The sequence below is a fragment of the Canis aureus genome, chromosome 13 (genome assembly GCF_053574225.1).
Source record: "Canis aureus isolate CA01 chromosome 13, VMU_Caureus_v.1.0, whole genome shotgun sequence".
Lineage (NCBI taxonomy): Eukaryota > Metazoa > Chordata > Mammalia > Carnivora > Canidae > Canis > Canis aureus.
This window is the reverse complement of record NC_135623.1, coordinates 52,387,665-52,400,483: the sequence shown is the minus strand read 5'-3', so window position 1 is coordinate 52,400,483 and position 12,819 is coordinate 52,387,665. Positions and strand designations below refer to the sequence as shown.

At 36.6% G+C, this 12,819-nt stretch overlaps 1 long non-coding RNA gene across 11 annotated transcripts in view; it reads right to left on the bottom strand.

Annotated features, from left to right (window-relative positions):
• LOC144282514 (uncharacterized) overlaps window positions 1-12,574 on the bottom strand; it is a 61,353-nt gene extending 48,779 nt beyond the window's left edge. For 9 of the 11 annotated variants that reach the window (XR_013350976.1, XR_013350980.1, XR_013350981.1 and 6 more), the window contains exons 1-5: window positions 12,489-12,554; window positions 11,607-11,913; window positions 10,279-10,354; window positions 6,981-7,116; window positions 5,719-5,834 (exon numbers count right to left, since the gene is read on the bottom strand). This is a non-coding gene — a long non-coding RNA (uncharacterized LOC144282514). Of the gene's footprint in view, window positions 1-5,718; window positions 5,835-6,980; window positions 7,117-10,278; window positions 10,355-11,606; window positions 11,914-12,488 lie in introns of all 11 variants that reach the window. The other 2 variants (XR_013350975.1, XR_013350979.1) reach the window with 2 other exon arrangements.
• Window positions 12,575-12,819: the final 245 nt, after the last annotated feature.

Genomic DNA, 12,819 nt, shown 5'->3' with positions numbered 1-12,819 from the left:
AGAGCTTCTTGATGGATGGTTTCAATAGAATCTCACGGAAAGTAGGAGGCATTTCCCAAAAGAAAACCAGGCCACACTGGCTGCCTGCCCATAGCTATAAAAGTGTCCATTAGAGAAGAGACTAGATGTATTTATAATATAGATGGCAAGGGTAGAGAGTTGAGTTGAGCGAGATAATTTTTAGATCCCCAGAGTGAGCCTAAACTCCTAGGATTTTTCATTATTTGGTCAATTTGCTTTAGTAATAACTTAAGTATTTTTATGCCTAAATTAGATTTTTTTTTTTTTTTGCTTGAAATATCTCTATCGGGCAGCCTCGGTGGCTCAGTGGTTTAGTGCTGCCTTCAGCTCAGGTCATGAACCTGGGGTCCTGGGATTGAGTCCTGCGTCAGGCTCCCTGCATGGAGCCTGCTTCTCCCTCTACCTGTATGTCTGCCTCTCTCTCTCTCTCTCTGTGTGTCTCTCATGAATAAATAAATAAAATCTTTTTTAAAAAAAAAGAAATATCTCCATGAAGTAAATGCACATGCCCGTGTGCACACATACACAAACACACACACACATGCAGAACCACAACCACAGAAATAAAGAGAATTATCAAAGTCTAGGGAAGTAGTTAGTGACAGACAGAGGACCAGAAAACAAGCCTTATTCCCTGCCCTTTGCTCTTATCCCCAGAGGAGAGCTAACCCTGAGGACTAAGGAGCGGGAAGTCACATTTAAACATTGGATGCAAAACTTCTTGGTGAATCCAAGCCTTGGGAGCCTTGGGGACTCCTTCAGGAGTGAAAGCTACAGACCTAAGCAAACTGCATATGCAGGTGGCAGGAAGAGAGAGTGACCAAGGACTAACATGGTTTCTGAGCACTTCACTTTCCCCAAAACACTTCATAGAAGTCATGTTGGTTCAGCAGTGAGGATAACAAGGAACCCTGGAATGTATCAAGTTACACAATGCTTAGTGCAGAATAGTGGTTCAGCTCATAGGCTCTGGGATCAGGGCAATTGTTCATATACTACATTTACTAGTCCTGTGACCCCTGGAAAATTATTTAATCTCACAAAGTCTTAGTTCAAGTGGTGGACAGTCATCATATTAACCTCAGAAGTTTGTGGAGAGGATTAAATGTGTAACACACATCAAGTGCATGATACAGTGCCTGGAACACAGTAAATGCTCAATGAGTGTTTGCATTTCTTACCATCATTGCTAGCACTGCTGCTGCTATGTTACTGCTTTACACCATTATTGTGGCAAGCAAACTTGAGTCATTTAGGCTTCTGTCCCAGAATTACAACATTTCTCCTAAGCAAAACTTATGATTTAGGACCTTTGAGTTTTTCTGGTTTTAGGAAGTGTGACTCAGTGACGCTCTGAGGCCAGTGCTTTGAATTTTTGCATCTGTTAGATAGACCTTGGTATATAGCTCTGAGCTCTCATATTTCTTGGACAGACGCAGAATATGATCATTACAACTGTTCTAAAATCATATAGATGCACAGTGGACAGTCATTTCTCCACTGTCAGGGCTGAATTCCTCCTATACACCAGCAGGCTGTCAGGAAAGGCTAGCTCAAGGGACTTATGGAAAATAGAATAAATTTTCCCAAACTTCAGAAAAAGAGACCCCAGCTTTGATGTATTTTCAGGGAAAAAAAATGATAGCTTTCTGCCCTGTGTTTGGATCATGCCCATCATGATTTCTAGTAATTGTAGAAAAGCAAAATCTTAAATAGCAATAGGCTTTCAAAGGAACTTGGGGACAACTTGTAGCAGGCAATAATTATGAACTAGAATTGTCATGATCATGTTAAATAAGTTAAAGATGAGTTGTAATTATATCTCCTTGCAGGAGGACGATGGATTAGGTTGGAAAGAAGCTAAATTTCTTTTATTTCCTTTTTAAATTTTTTATGAATGGAAATCTCTCCTTAAAGAGAATCAGTAGTTAACTTTAGGCCAAAATGTAATTTTGAAGGTGTTTTGGATGTTCCCTCTGTGAGAATGTTTGGTTATTGAAGGGCAAGTTGACCTATGAGAAATTAAGGTTAACTACTATTGCAAGCAACTATAGCCCAGGCAAAGGAGGTTTGTAAAGCTATTACGCTTAAGGATTTTCAGAAAATGTAACTAAATATTGGTTAAAAATTGGCATATTATGACATCTGTTATTTCTATTTAAGGCAACATTACATTTATTCAATAGACGTTGATTACCCATTTCTGTACATTCGAGGCATGATATTAATCTAGCTCATAATGCTTTAATGTAATATTTGTGGAAAGCATGAATGGTTTATGCAGTCTATTTTCATTATTCCCAGTAGTGATGGCCTATACAGTTACCATGGAGTGAGCAAGTTTTGAATCATTGCTCCTGGGAGAAATGATAGTGTTAGGTTCCTGTGAGCCTCTGGTTGCAAAGTTTTTGTCAACCAATCAATATGTCATTTTGTTTTATGTGTGTTCCTGTTTAAAGACACCTTATTTAACATATGGTGTTGAGTTATTAAACTTGAACTCACAGTCAACAGCACTAGAACTTATGCCTGAATGAAGCTTGTCGAACACATGTATTTTTCCTGTAAGGCACATCACAGCCTTCTTGCACTCAAGAACACTAGACAGGACTAATATCACATTAGGTAGCCATTTCAAACAGTGAAATCGCTAACAAAGGTACAAAAATGGTGAAAAACATAGCATTAAATAGACTGTGGAAAGAACACTTGTTTACTTTATGAGAATTGAAACATAGCAGAGTATTGCTTGTTCAACCTTAGCTGGAAATGTGTGGGTTATGTCTCAAAATTTTCCTTACTCTGAGTATATTTGTAAGTGACCATGAAAACTCTGTATTGATTTTGAGGTTACAAATAGATTTTACCAGGTAGGCAAATTCGCAAATATGGAATCTATGAGTAATAAGAATCAGCTGATTTCTATATCCACACTGTGTGAAGTAAGAGTTGTCCTTATTTCACAAATTAAAAATCCCTAAGGTTTTAAGGGTCTGAGTCACTTCCCCAAGGCTAGCCAGCTAGTGGGTAGATAGAAAGTAAATGATGCTCTTCTAACTCCAAAGGCAAGGCTTCCATACTTGTAGTATGTATCTCACTGCAATTGAGAAAGCTAAGCTATCTCTTGGCAAATTCTGGAGTCAGTCAGATGCTGTTATCTTACCTATATTAAGTTGTGATAAGATGAAACATCTCCACTTAAATGTCTGTCCCAATACTAACCACAAAAAGGATTTAAAGTCTATTTAATCAAATAATATACTCCTTCTGAAACATATTTTGTATCTGGAATAGTCTCAGTGTATGGATGCTACAGGAGTTACAAGTTAGTATTCTAGGAGAATGGTTAGTATATCAACTTTATATATATGACCTCTCTTTTTGGAGGTTTTTTTTCCCCTAAAAAGATTATTTTCCCTCATTATAAAAGTAATTCATGCTATTTTAGTGAATTTTGAAAATATAGCAAAACCCAAAGTGAAAAATACAAATTATCCATATTTCTTACACAAAGAAAGCATCATTATTAACACTGGGTGTAACTTCTTTCCATTTTTTGCATTCTTGTTTTCTACATATATATATGTTTATTCAAATATATATACAAATATTAAGAACTGGGGTCATACTCTATTTGCTATTTTTCACTTTTTCATGAAGTAATACATTCTAGAGATTTTAAAATGTTATATGGATGTGCTATTGTTTATTGAGGTTTTTAGATTGCTTTTGACTTTTAGCTATTTCAAATGCATTTTAATTGAGCATTAAGATGAATATTAGCACATATTCCTAATTACATGGAAACAGAATTGTTGTATCAAAATGCATAGACATTATAAAGACTTTTTTTTAAAGATTTTATTTATTTATTCATGGTTGACAACAGAGAGATAGGCAGAGGCATGGGCAGCGGGACAAGTAGGCTCCCTGTGGGGAGCCTGATGTGGGACTTGATCCCAGGACCCGGGATCGCAACCTGAGCCAAAGGCAGATGCTCAACACTGAGCCACCCAGACTTCCTCATAAAGACTTTTTGATAATTCTTGCTAAATTGCTTTCAGGCAGACTACAGCAATTTAATTTTCCCTCTAGTCTGTCTCCCTGTCTTCTTGTAAACAGAGCATGATTTAGAGACTTTATCTTAAGTTGCTTTATTTTAGGCATATAAATACTTTTGAAATTATATGAGCTTATATTTTATTTCAAACGTAAGATTGAAGTTTTTATAATGTTCTCTCACTGAAATGTTGAAATTTTTCAGATTCCCCTTCTCCTAGTGGTAGGCTGTATGTGCCATGTGGTTATATGTACCATATAGTGAGAGGAGATGGGCATTGAGGTGGCCTCCCTGGGAACACGTATAGTATAAGTGGGGAGCACGGGGGAAGATGGACCTATGAAGGGGCAAAGACAGGGAGATGCCAAAAGAACCTGGGGAACAGGATGTCACCAGAACTGGGATGAAGCATTTTCCATAAGGCTGTAAATTTTCCATTACACAACAGTATAAATGATTCAGAAAGTATTCAAAAAGTCAAGTAAGACAAGAGCTAAAAATTGTCCATTTAATTGAGCAAAAAAGGAAGACAGAAATCTGGATTACTGTGGGCTGAGGTGCATGCGTCAGAGACCTGTTTTTTACATGTGCCTGTTTCTGTTTAGTTCCTGCCGATTTTTTTTTTTTTTTTTTTTTGGAGCATGTGTGTGGGGAGTGAATGTACAGTACAAACACGGATAATTCTGGAAGCAGCTGGCACAGTTTGCTTCAGGCCACCTGCTTTGGGGGAACAGCAATTCCATAAATGCAAAGAAGCAAATAATTGCAGATATTATCTGTCTGCTTTTGAATCACCATAAAAGGCCAATTCCAATTTTGTTCTGAAAATGGGCAGAGGTTTTCAACTGACCCATCATTGATGAAACATCTTAAAGATGAATTTTTATCTGTGCAGTAACAATGTAAACTCTTAGCAGGAGGCAGGCAGTTATTTTAGCAATGAGTGTACTACCCCTGACCTGTGGCACCAATTGTAATGGCATTTTTTTTGTTTCAGCAAGTGGCGTGAGTTTTCATTTGGAATTGAATGCCATTTTCACAAGGCAAATTAGAAAGAACTACAGAGGCTTGTGTTTGAGCCATTATACAGCAGACATTGCCAAGGTTAAGAGCAATGCACTGAAGCCTAGTGTCCACGGAGATGCTTCCTGGTAGCAGGGACACTTTTGGGTGAAAGGAGCAACTTACATGCTGAAGTGACTCTTGGGACTACCTGGGACAAGCTGACTTATATCTGAGTTCTTCCCATTCTGAACTTTTTTCTCACTTTGCCCAAGAGGAGAATGTGAGATGATGGAGCAGGAACAACAGTACCAATGATAGTCCTGCTATTAATAGCTAATATTCACTCAGCAGTTACTCTGTTCTAGGCTTTGTGCAGAGCACTTGACAAGTGCTATCTAATGCAATCCTCCCCACAGGCTTATGACATTTGAGCTGTGAGCTATTAGATTTTACAGATGAGATAAGTGAGGTGCGGAGCAGTTAAGTGGCCAGGTGAAGTCACTTGGCTGGTGAGAAGGGACATTGAACATCAAACCTTGGTTTCCCTGACCCCAGGACCCTTCTCTCATTCATTGCTGCTTCTTATGTCTGTACAGTACTAGTATGGTGCCTGGCACATCGTAGGCACTCACCGGATGCTCATTTCCTTCTTTGCTGGGTAGTGGTGGGCTGGGACAGCGGGCCTGTTATCTTGTCAGAGAGGATGGCCACACACCAAGAACACCGCCTGGACACTGGTTAGTCTGGGCTGGAATGACAAGTATGAGGAGGGCAAAGGTTTCAGGGATCTCTGGACCCTCTGGGGGATTCAAGAACATTATGTAACCTTCTGAGTCATTCTTTGTTATTTTGTGGTAATTCTTGCTTACATCCTTAGCAGTGGTTCATGATTTTTGCTATTAATACTGTCTTAAAATTTTTTTAAAAACCTCTTTTTTTTTTCTAGCAGTTAAAAACTGATAAAGAAAAGTTCTGCAGGGATGAGGAGGTGTTTTAAAGGACGAGTCTATTGCATCTGAACTCCTAAGAAAATACGGTGAGGTTAATGGAGGAGTTTCTATCAGTTGGGAGCTTAATCGGGAGTTGCTGATCAGGAACTAAGTTTAGAATTCCAGAGGTAGAGGAGAAATTGGCTTTTTTTTCTCCTTACACAGAGACACGAAATTTCATTGCTACTTCCAGTGTTCAGAGGCCTGAGGGAGAATGGAGAGGGCCCAAAGAGGAAGGCTACTTCCTACTTTTCTGCTCAGATTTTGCTCTGCTTCTGGGATTGGTTTGGTCAGCCAAATCCTTGCTGGATGGTGGGGTGGAATGGTGCCCTGTACAGGTCTCTGAGGGAGTGGCATAACAAGTAGCAGGAGGCCACCTTAGGCATCCCTTTCCCACCTACCTGGGATAGAGGGTATTTGATCCTTCCTGAGAGTGGAAGTACATTCAAGGGCACATATAACAGCAGTCCTTTTAAAACAAAGAGCTAAAAGCCTAATGACACGTTTATATTTTAAATGTAATATGGGTGTCTAGTTTTGAACTTATGTGTTGTAATTAAGTTATACTACCTAGCTTTATCTCTTTAAGGCCTACTGGGCCCCAACCATTTTAGGGTACAGTCTGGCAAAGATAAAAAAAAATGAGCTCTAGAGTCAGACTGGCTGGGTATGAATCAAGGCTTCAGTATTTACTGGTTGGAGACCTTGGGCAAGTCACTTGAAATCTTAGTGCCCCAGTATCCTCTTTTGTAAAGTGGAGCTAACCATACTCACCTCATAGAGTTGTAGTCAAGGTTAAATTAATAATAATAATAATAATAATAATTCTATTAGTAAGCAATAAGCATTATGTGTTAGCTATTATCATTTTTTATTATTATTGTTAAATGTTACAAATTATATACCTTTAGAGGGGACTCCTTACCAAGGCAGCAACAAAAGTTAATTGTTCAGGAAATTAGTTGGTGGACTTCTCTGTTTTCAAGCTTTGTGTAACGGTAATGGAAAGTCCACAATACCACTTCACATCCACCATGATAGCTATAAATAAAAGCGAAAAACCAAATGGAAAAGAAAAAGTGTTGGCAAGGATGTGGAGAAATTGGAAGCCTCTTACATTGGTGGTGGGAATATAAAATGGTGCAGCGGCTGTGGAAAGTAGGTGGTGTTTTCTCAAAAAGTTAAACATATCACCCAGCAATTCTACTTCTAGTTTCATATCCAAAAGAATCAGAAGCAGTTACTCAAACAAATACTTGTGTCCCATTTTCACAGCAGCATTACTTACAATAGCCAAAAGAGGAAACCATCCAAATGTCCATCAGTTGAATAGGTGAACAAATAATGGCATATACACACAATAGAATATTTTTCAACCATAAAAAGGAATTAGGTACTGGGGCACCTGGCTGAGCGTTGGTAGAGCCTATGATTCTTAATTTCGGGGTTGTGAATTCAAGCCCCTCAGTGGGTGTAGAGCTTACTTAAAAATAAAATCTTAAAATAAAAAAAGGAATTAGGTACTGATTTGTGTTACGCTATGGATGAAATTTGAAAACATTATGCTAAATGAAATAAGCCAGAAACAAAATTGTCCATGTATGAGTCCATTTATATGAAATATCTAGAATATGTAAATACATTGAGGCAGAAAGTAGATTGGTGGTTGCCAAGGGCTGGGGGAGGAGAGAGTAGGGAGTAAATGTTTAATGGGTACAGGGTTTTATTTTGGGATGATGGTAATTTTTTGGAACTAGGTTGTACAACATTGTGAATGTACTAAATGACACTTCAAAATGATTTTTTGTTATATAAATTTTGCCTCAATAAAAAAAGCAGAATGAGATAATCTGTTCCTTATTATAGAAGATAATTATTTGGGTTACACTATTTTTAAAGTTATTATTAAAATGTATTTCTCTGATGCATCTTTAAAGTTCCTGGGTGGCTCAATAGGTTAAGTGTCTGCCTTGGACTCACGTTATGATCCCGAGGTCCTGGGATTGAGCCCTGCTCAGTGAGGAGTCTGCTTATCCCTCTCCCTCTGTTCTCTTCTCCCCCTCATGCTCTCTCTAACTCTCTCTCAAATAAATAAAAGGAAACCTTTAAACAAATGAAATTCCACTTTATTGTATTATAATTTACTTAGAATAGAACGACTTAGAATATAGTCATTGCCAGACTATACCATAAAATGGTTGAGGCCCTGTAGGCCTCTATAGAGATAAAATTAGGTAGTATAACTTAATTACTTAGTCCAGTAAGTTTTAACAAACGTGTATTTATATGTAACTATTAGTTGAACCAAGAAATATGATATTCCCATCATCCTAGAGAGTTTACTTATACCCTTCCAATAATTAATCTAATTTTGATTATCAAAGAATAGAGTTATCTACTCTAGAAATAGAATCCATAAATGGAATTAATATAATGTACTCTTTGGTATCTGGCTTTTTAAAAATTATACTGTTTTTGAGATTCATTCATAAAGTTCTGTGTGTTAATATTTCATCATGTTTCATTGCTAAAAATATTCCATTATAATATTATACCATGATTTGCTTATCCAGTTATTTGTTGACGGACATTTGGATTATTTCCAATTTGGGGCTATTTTAAAAAACCTATTATAAATATTCTTTTATAATTCCTTTTGTAGAAATATGTTTTCTTTTTTCTTGGGTAAAAATTTAGGAGTGAAAGTGTTGGGTTAAAAGGTAAGTGAAAAAAAAAAAGTAAGTGTATATTGACTTTTAAAGAAATTGTCTATTTTCCCAAATGTACCATGTTGTACTGCCTGACATACTGTATTTCTGATTGTCCCATGACACTTGTCAACACTTAGTATTGTTAGTCTTTCTAGTTTTAATGATTTTAGTTGGAATGAAGTAATAGTTCATTGTGACTTTAGTTTGCCTTCCCCTTATGACTAATGATACTGAGTATTTTTTCAGATACTAATTGACCACTCATATGACTTAAAAATTTTTTTCTTCAGGTATACTTGACATACAATGTTCTATTAGTTTCTTGTACAATATAGTGATTTGACAATTCTATGCATTACATATCACAGTAAGTATCATTACCATCTGTCACCACTTAACATTATTACAATATTATTGACTGTATTCCCAATACTGTATTTTTCATCTCTGTGACTAATTTATTTTATAATTGAAAGACTGTATCTCTTAATCTCCTTCACCTATTTCACCCATCCTTTCATTCTCCTCCCCTCTGGTGACCACCAATTTGTTTTCTCTATTTATGAGTCGGTTTCTATTTTGTTTGCTTGTTTGTTCCTTTGTCCATTCATTTGTAGTTGGACACTTAGGTTCCGTATCTTGACTATTGTAAATAATGCTGTAATAACATAGGAGTGCATATATCTTTTCAAATTAGTGGTTTTGTTTGATTTGGGAAAATACCTAGTAGTGGAATTACTGGATCATATGGTATTTATATTTTTAATTTTTTGAAAAAACTCCAAACCATTTTCAACAGTGGTTATTACATCAATATACAGTATCTTATTTTATGTCTTCTTTTCAAATATTTGAGGATTTTCTATTATCTTATTTTTGTTGATTTCTGATTCAGTTCTGTTGCAGTTAGAGGACAATTCTTTGAAATTTCTTGAAATATCTTAGTGAATGTGCCATGTGCACTTTAAAAGGATGTGGGTTCTGTTGTTGGGTATGGCACTATATAATTGCCAGTTTGGTCATATTGGTCAAAGTTTTGTATTCTGAGTTTTTTTCCTACTTTTATGAACTATGAAAGATGGGCAATAAAATGCCCCACCCAACAGAATGTTTAAGATGAAAAACAACAGGGGCACCTGGGTGGCTCAGATGGTCAAGCGTCTGCTTTCGGCTCAGGTCATGATCTCCAGGTCCTGGGATGGGGCCCCATGGAACGCTCCTCACTTGGCAGGGAGTCTGCTTCTCCCTCCCCCTCTGCTTCTCCCCCCTATTCATGCTCTCCCTCTCTCTGTCTCTCTGTCTCAAATGAATAAATAAAATCTTTAAAAAATGAAATGAAAAACAACAAAACAAAACCTCTCATATACAGCTGGTAGGGATGTAACTAGTACAAACATTTTGCAAAATAGTAGGCAATATTTTCTAAAATTTAAAGTATTATGATCTCTATGACTTGCCAGTTCCACTTCTATTGAAATGCAGGCACACATACCCCTGAATACACATCCAAGAATGCTCATAGTAGCTGGATTCATTATAGCCCCAATAAGAGGAAGCATCCCAAGTTCCTGTTAATGGAAGAAAGGACACAGAAATAGTGTATATTTATGCAATATAATATTATTCATTAAAGAAAGTATAAAGTCTATAGCTGAGTGGGATATCATGGACAAATTATATCAATGGTAAGCTGCAGAATCTATACTCACAAAAGAATACATACTGTATGATACCATCCTTATGAATTCAAAAACTATGGTATTTAGGGATGTATGCTGGATAAGACTTTAAAGAAAAGTGAGAAAAAAATTTCCACAAAAATCAGGAAAATATTTCATTTAGGTGAGTGGTGGAATTGATTTGGAATGAAATTTTAACTATGTGGTAGGTAGGCAGGTTTGCTGTATAATGATTTGTTAAGATTTGTTTTATGCACTTCTCTTTATGTGTTATATTTTTCAGAACAAAGTAAAAAACAGACTTGGTTAGGCTGTTCTCTGAAGGATAACAGTGAAACTTTTCCATCCTTTATTGAATAGATCCCTTACTTCATAAACTCATTAGCCAGTATAAATATAGGCTTCTTCTCAGTGTATATTAAAGAGATACAGTTTAAAACCCAAGCAGTGGACCTTTCTAAGACATAATGTTCATCTGAAGAACTTTGAGTTTGGCCTAGTGATAAAAATTTTGTTGTCTCAATAAATGAATTAATGAATGGGAAAGTGGCCAAGTAAAAACACAGAAGGAAGAGAAAGAAGAGAGTAGAATGTCTGATGAGTTGCTAATACTTTGTTTATTTCAGTCGGGACAATTGGAATTCCATGCTGTCTTCTTCAATTTTTCTATGTTTAGAAAAGTAATTACAAAATTTCAAAAAGCATTCATTGGCAAAAAAAGCCCTGACAACCCAAGTCACATGGCTGTCTACCTTACAAGCACTGCCTTTGAGGCAGTTCATTTCTTTGGACAGCTTTTGATATTTCCATATTCTTTTTGACAAATAGCTGTGGTCTATCCTCAGATTTTCAACCAAAAGCAATTTTGAAGATAAAAGGAAAAATACCCTTATGATGAAAGTGTATTTAGGAAAAGGTATAAGGCTTTTCTTTTAGCATTTTTAAAAAATAAGCCTTATAAATGTAAGGACCCTGAATAACTTGCTCATCATTGTGTGAGCAATGCAAAATATCAAATACTCAATAGAGCTGAATTCCAAATTCTTAACTTCAGTAGAAATATAGATTGTAGCATTGATATGTACCTTCCCATTATCCTAATACTTTAGTAAAATCCATAAGATTTAGTAGAGTGGCTTACCTGAGGGGAAGGGTAGTTTGTAATTAAACCCAGACACACATACATGTAAAGAGATGGCAAGGCACCAAATACATTCCTATAGGTTGAGGGGACGTCCTTCCTGCAGGAAAGTGCGGCCAGGGGTACAGAGGCTTCTGTCCTATTGCTCAATCAGATTGAATTCAAGACAGCAAATCCCCAACAGCGCACACACATAAACACGTTCATATCCACCCCTTCCAAGCCAGTGTGCCATCTAACCCCATAATGCAATGAGTGGTGATCTAAATTAATGGGTGTTTTAATGATGACTGGTCATGAGGTTGGCCTGTTAGAGAAGAAGAACAGCTGTCAGTTTCTCTTTTCTTTCTTAGCACTAAATCAAGTGAACTTGGATGAAATTTCCAAAAAACAAACTTTCATGAGGTATTGAAAAGATTTTGCATATTATCCCTGTAAACTACATGTGTTTTAACATTAGAACCTGAGCTCTCCCTTTTAAAAAATAATAATATAAAAACTTTTCATTGGGGATTTATTTATAGCACAGTAGTCTGACAGCTCTTTTTACCAATATGTTCTGTTCATACATTCTATTATTAAAGTGATAGCCAGGAAGCTTCACATTATTGCCAGCCTCAGTGAAATTGAAACTATTCAAGAAAGTTTATTCTACTTTCAGAAAAATGTTTTCTTCTCTCTCTTTAGAGGCTAGTCAACAATAGAAATTAATATCTGAGAAATTCTCCCTAGACTACAGCCGAAAGCAGTTTCTAGGGTTTTAACTGTTTTTCCTTTTTAGTTTTTTACTTTATGTAAATTCCCAGGCAAACATAGATCAACAGTCTATGTAGCAGTCCCCTCCCCGCCCCTTGTTGTTTCTCTTTCCCTGGTTTCAGTCACCTGCGGTCATCTGGTCCCAAAGCAGATGTTTCTCCTTCTGAAGTATCCTCAGGTCCTTCTCAAGTGAATAGTAGCCTAGGGCTGTGTCACAATGCCTATGTTACCCCGCCTCACTTCATCTCATCATGTAGGCCTTTTATCATCACACATCATCAAGAGAAGGATGAGTACAGTATAGTAAGATATTTTGAAGAGGGGCCATAGTCACATAGCTTTGATTACAGGATATTGTTATAATTATTCTATTAGTATTGCTGCTAAATTCTGACTATGCCTAATTTATAAATTAAACATTATCATAGCTCTGTATTTGTAAGAAAACACATAGTAT